Raw genomic sequence first — 6,312 nt, 5'->3', positions numbered from 1 at the left:
AGCCGGGCCCCAGGGACGCTGCGCTGTGTGGCACATGCGTGGGGTCCATCCCGCCCAGTCCGGACAGCCGTTGTGGGGCTGGCCTGCGGAGAGGGGACTGCCGTGCTCCTGCAGCTGTAACAGGAGGGTCCCTGGCGAGCAGGGGCGGGGGAGGGGGGTCTCTGTAGGTTCTGCCCCAACTCCCCCCGTGGGCCTCGGGCCCAGGGAAACTCCATGTTTGAGCTGCCCTGCAGCTGGTGGGGGCATGTGCCATGGAGGGCGGGCGGCCGGGTCTCAGTGCAAGTGGCCTCAGTCCCTGGCTACCGTCCCCTAATAGCGTCATACAGGGGGGCTCCTTGTCTTAGGTAAGTGATGTCTTGGAGTTGTATTTTTACCTGTTAAATAGGTAAGAACAGAAGAGATGGGTGCCCACCTGGCCTTGGGTTTGCTTCTGGAGCGATGGGGACGGGCTGTGCTCTGGCCGCTCGCAGGGCCATGCGCCTCATCTCTGGCTGATAGAAGGGTGTCCGGGGTCTCCACAGAGTCGCCTCTGCAGCCAGAGCACATCTTTATCAAACACTGTCCCCTCCGCTTGCCCTGCCTGGGTACCTTGCGTCTGTGGACCCCTCGAGGTGGGGCCTGGCAGGCGGCCCGATATGAGAACAGGGGCCCGCACACCTGCCTGACCCAAGGCAGCAGACCAAAGCTCCTGGCTTTGTGGGTCCACAAGAGGGTGGCGTTCGAAGGTCAGGTCACTGGTTTAGAGAAAGAAGAAAGCAGGTGCTGGCTGAGTCCTAAAGCAGTGTGATGTTGGAACGCTGTAGAAGACCTTGAGATTTTTAAAGTGGTTCTTAATGTTTCATATTGTCCGTGCCTTGGACACTTGTTCAGTGCTGTTGAAGCCTTATTACTGTTTTCAGATCCTTTCAGTAAACTAGACTTGCTTAAAAAGTTGGGCCGATTGACTTTATTTACTTCTTTGTTACCAAAACATGCCGAGGGAGGTGGGCTGTGCTCTGGGGTCCACAGGACAGCCTGCCATGTGCTCAGTCCTCATGAGAGGTGGGGTCCCTCCCAGGCAGCCCCATGATGACCCCCTCCATGTTCTCGCTGTCTACCCCCAAAGGGGTGTCACCGTGTTGGGGGGAAGAGGATGCAACCAGTGAAACAGGGTTGGGCCAAGGGGCTTGAGTCCTGGGTCCTGAGGCCTCTCCCTACTCAGTCCAGGCCATCGAGGGCCAACTGGCCCGAGAGTGCCCAGCCCCTCCTGCCCTGCTCTGCCTGGTTACTGTGGCCTCTATCATGGCCCAGCCTTGGTGAACGTGGGACAAGGCTGGGCCGTGTGCCCAAGTGGGCACTGCAGACTCGCACAGGCACAGCCCTGGAGGCTGGATCCCAGGAGGAACCAAATGGCTAGCCCTGACCCCACCTGGGGTCCTGGGTGCTGAAAGGACATGGGTCATGGCACCCGTGGCCACTGGGGAAAGACGACAAGCTGTGCCTGGCCTCCCTGTCCTCAGGCAGCCCTGGCACATCAGCCTCCTGGAGGCATGCAGCGCTGATGTGTGGTTAGAGCAGGGCCCCCACGGGCTCCAGCGGGGGGCCTAAGGGCCTACCTCCCTGTGCCACGGGGCTGGTCTGCCGGGAGGCAGGTGTATCTGCACCCAGGCTGTGCAGGCACTGCGGGCCACTTGCCGACGGCCATGTTTTGGGGATGACAGTTGACAGCACACACCCTGTCATCCAGGGCTTCTTTGAGGGCAGGAGCCAGACCCAGCCAGGTCTGGGCCAGAGGGGCCGGCCCACCGGTGGTCACGGCCAATACCCAGCACGACCTCTGAGCCACAGGGGTCATCGTGGCCGGAGTCCCAGAGGTCCTCTGTGTGGTGGGGCATGACTGTGGGCTTCCCATCTTCAGGTCAGGGGCCTTGGAAACCCTTTCTGGCCTTTTCTGGCTGTGTCCTTGCAGCAACCAGGCTAGAACCCCTCTGCTGGGAGCCACGCCTGTGCCAGCCTCCTGTCTGGAGCCGAAGGGCAACAAGCAGCCCTCCCCTGGCCTTGCCACCAGGCCTGCCCTGCTGGGTTCCCACATGCCACACAGGACCCAGGGAGTCTGCCTGGGCTGGGTGGGGACTAACTGCAGGGAAGACAGGCGTGGGTACGGAACTGTGGGAACTCAGGGCTGGGGGCGAGCTGAGGCCAGAGGGTGGGTGGGGAGTGGGAGGAGCCGGGACCTGGAGAACCACGCTGCGGAGGAGGGTGGCCCTTCCACCCAGGATCCAGGCCAGAGCCCGGAACACCTTCAGAATCTGGAAATGGTCTGGTGGGAAGAGATGAGGTAGGGCATGGGGACAGGGCAAGGGGCGGATGGAAGAGAACCCCATGGCCGGAGTGCCCACCTGCTTTGCCTTCCCCACCGGGGCCTCCGGTGGAGAACAGCCCCCTGGAGCAGAGGGGGCTTCCTGTGAGCACGGAGAGGACACGTGTCCCCTACCCTGCGGTTCTGACCTTGGGCCAGCTGTGGGTGTTGCCCCCCTGCCCCCCTGAAGCCCTCATGGAGCCCAGGGACGCCCCCAGGGACAGAGGCTGCATTATCCAGGATCAGGCCAAGGTGGGGGATGAAATGGAGTCAGCCCAGGGCAGGGGTCACTGCAGGGCGTGAGGGTGGGGACCCCAAAGGGCTGCTAGGGACGGCTTGAAGCCCCGGTTTGGGGGTGGAGGCTGTTCCACACCAGCTCGTGGCTGGTGCTTCCTGGCGACATCGGCGAGGGATCTGCTGATAAAGGCCAGGGCACCCTCCACCCTTCTTCCCACCTGCTGTGCCAGCACCCAGACTCTTGTTTCGGGGCTTTGCGAGCCCCTGGGCCCCTGTCCACACCTCTGTCTGTCCTCACTGTTCCCTGGTGTAACTCTGGGGGGAAATCCTGGGACAAAATAACTCTGAAACTGAAATCAGTCAAAAGGAGAAATAAAGTTTAAGAAATCCATTTGTTTCTTACAGGCAGTCATACGATCTCTCTCGACCAGGCTGCAGCAGCAGAGAGCTTCACCCAACCTCTCCAGTCCAGATAAACCCCTGCACGCCCTAGCAATTACCTGTTGATAGGTAGACAATGCCTTCCTCCACCCCTTGAAACACCTATTGACATGCAGATGGACTAAAGCCAGGAGAGAGATTCTGGAAATACTGCCATTTTCCCCACACCTGGGAACCGGGGCTCATCGTCCCACTCACCTGGAGTGATGACTGTCAGAACAGGGCCCAGACCCAGACTGAGCCTGGTGAGAGGAGGGTGAGGATCTAGAATGAGGGGGACAGAGAGAAGCCCAGGGTCTGGGAGGGACGTGCAGGGGCAGAGCAGAACCCACCTTCCTGCCTTCTGGAAAGTCATCCTTTAAACATCATCCAGACCCAAAGGAGAGCATTGTTGGAAAGAGACGGCCAGCTGGTCAGGCCCTGGGGGTCAGCAGATGCCAGATGTCCTGGAGGGAGGTGGGGGTGAGTGGAGCATCTGAACAGACACTTCTCCAAAGAAATTCAGATGGCCAACAGGCACATGAAAAGATGCTCCACGTAGCTAATTATCAGGGAAATGCAAATTAAAACCACAATGAGACATCACCTCACACCCGTTAGGATGGCCAACATCTAAAAGACTAGGAACAACAAATGCTGGCAAGGATGCGAGAAAGGGGAACCCTCCTACGCTGCTGGTGGGAATGTAAGCTAGTTCAACCATTGTGGAAAGCAGTATGGAGGTTCCTCAAAAAAATAAAAATAGAAATACCATTTGACCCAGGAATTCTACTCCTAGGAATTTACCCAAAGGAAACAAGATCTGATATTCAAAAAGACAGATGCACCCCTATGTTTATTGCAGCACTATTTACAATAGCCAAGAAATGGAAGCAACCTAAGTGTCCATCAGTAGATGAATGGATGAAGAAGAGGTGGTACATATACACAATGGAGTATTATTCAGCCGTAAGAAAGAAACAAATCCTACCATTTGCAACAACATGGATGGAGCTAGAGGGTATTATGCTCAGTGAAATAAATTAGGCAGAGAAAGACAAGTATCAAATGATTTCCCTCATTTGTGGCGTATAACATTGAAGCAAAACTGAAGGAACAAAATAGCAGCAGACTCAGACTCCAAGAAGGGACTAGTGGTTACCAAAGGGGAAGCGTGGGGGGGAAGGGAGAAGGGGATTGAGGGGTATCATGATTGGTGCACATGGTGTGGAGGGTCACAGGGAAGACAGTGTAGCTCAGAGAAGACAAATAGGGACTCTGGCATTTTAGTACACTGATGGACAGTGACTGCAATGGGGTGTGGGGAGGACTCGATAATAAGGGTGAATGTAATAATCACATTGTTTTTCTTGTGAAACCTTCATAAGAGTGTATATCAATGATCCCTTTTAAAAAAAGGCACCATACAGTAAGGGAGAATATATTTGTAAATGATTTATCTGATAAGGGGTTAACATCAAAATATATAAAGAACTACAACGGCTCAACACCAAGAAACAAATAACCCAATTAAAAAATTAAAAAATGGGCAAAAGACCTGAACAGACATTTTTCCAAAGAAGAAATACAAGTGGTCAACAGGCACATAAAAAGATGCTCCACATTACTAATCGTCATGGAATACAAATCAAAACCACAGTGAGATATCATCTCATACCAGTCAGAATGGCTACTATCCAAACAAGAAATAACAAGTGTTGGCGAGGATGTGGAGAAATGGAACCCTCCTAACTGCTGGTGGGAATGTCAATAGATGCAGCCACTGTGGAGAAGTATGAAGGGTCCTCAAAAAATTGAAAATAGAAATACCATATGACCCAGTTGTTAGGAAAGAGTATAAAACCTAAAAGTAAACATTTTAAGAGTAAGGTATTAACAAAGGGCCACGTGGTGGAAGCTGCTCGGGCTGAGAGTGGGGGTGGGGGAGGGGGTGGGGGAATTGATAAGGGCCTGGCAATACCTGTTTGAGTTTTTTAAACCTACCAATAAGATTAAGACAAATGTAAAGGAAAGATATAACTGGTTTAGGCAACGTCCCGGGAAGAGTGTGAACCCTGTGGTACTCATACAATGAGAAACCAGGGGAGGGATGCGCGCACTAGGAGATAAATTATTGGCGCCAAACTCCCCAGGTGTGCCTGCCCACCAGACACCTGATCTTGCAAGACTGTCATTAAGGCCTCGCTCTGCTGTTCTCTTTTTCTCCCTGTCCACTTACTGAATTTGGACCAGTGAATGTGTTTCTCACACCAGAAATTCCACTTCTAGTAATTTACCCCAAGAAAACAAAACCCCGATTTGAAAAGATATATGCACCCCTATGTTTATTGCTGCATTATTTACAATAGCCAAGTTGTGGAAGCAACCTGTGTCTATCAATAGATGAATGGATTAAGAACAGGTGGTACATATACACAGTGGAATATCATTCAGCCATAAAAAAGAAATCCTGTCATTTGCAACAACAGTGTTATGCTCAGTGAAATAAGCCAGGAGGAGAAAGACAAATACCACATGATTTCAGTTATTTGTGGAATCTAAAAAAACAAAACAAACAAAATAGCAGCATACTCACAGACAGTGAGAAGTGACTGGTTGTTACCATGAAGGAGGGAGAAAAGGGAATACAAAAATTCTAAATCACAGTATTAGCTGGTCACAGGGATGGTAGCGCAGCAGGGAGAATAGAGCCAGTAGTTCTGCAACATCTTCCTATGCTGACAGACAGTACCTGCACAAGTAGGGGTGAGGATTTAATAATGTGGGTAACTGAATCACCGTTATATATTTTAATATATGATTGTTTATCAACTATGTTTCAATTTTAAAGTGGGTCAGTTACAGGGTAAATAAGTTCTGTCATGTAAGTTACTCAACACCCTCCACAATGAAGAGGATTAACAGGGAACTAACTAGGAAAATTCTCATGAAATAAGATAACGTAGACCTGGAAGTGTAGAGAGGTAACAGTACTAAAGACAGACTGAAATCTTCACGACTGCCGCGCAGTTCTTTTCTTCCTGAAATCCGAACAAGCCAAATCATTCAGTAAGTATGCATCTTCCAAGTAATTATATTTACTATTCAGTTTTCGTCTTTCCAATTAAACTGTTCCTAGAGGGAGGGACTTAAAAAATATTTGTATCTTAGTTGCAGCACAATGACACACTCGGAAACACTCAAGTGTTTCTTATACAGAGCAAACGAATAAATGTGAAATAAAAAAATAAAACAATGCAAAGAGAAGGGAAAATCCTACCAAAAAAGTATTCTTGAAGAAAAAAAATGCCCGTTTG

This window comes from Manis javanica, chromosome 4 (genome assembly GCF_040802235.1).
Source record: "Manis javanica isolate MJ-LG chromosome 4, MJ_LKY, whole genome shotgun sequence".
NCBI lineage: Eukaryota > Metazoa > Chordata > Mammalia > Pholidota > Manidae > Manis > Manis javanica.
Note: the sequence above shows the minus strand (reverse complement) of the source record.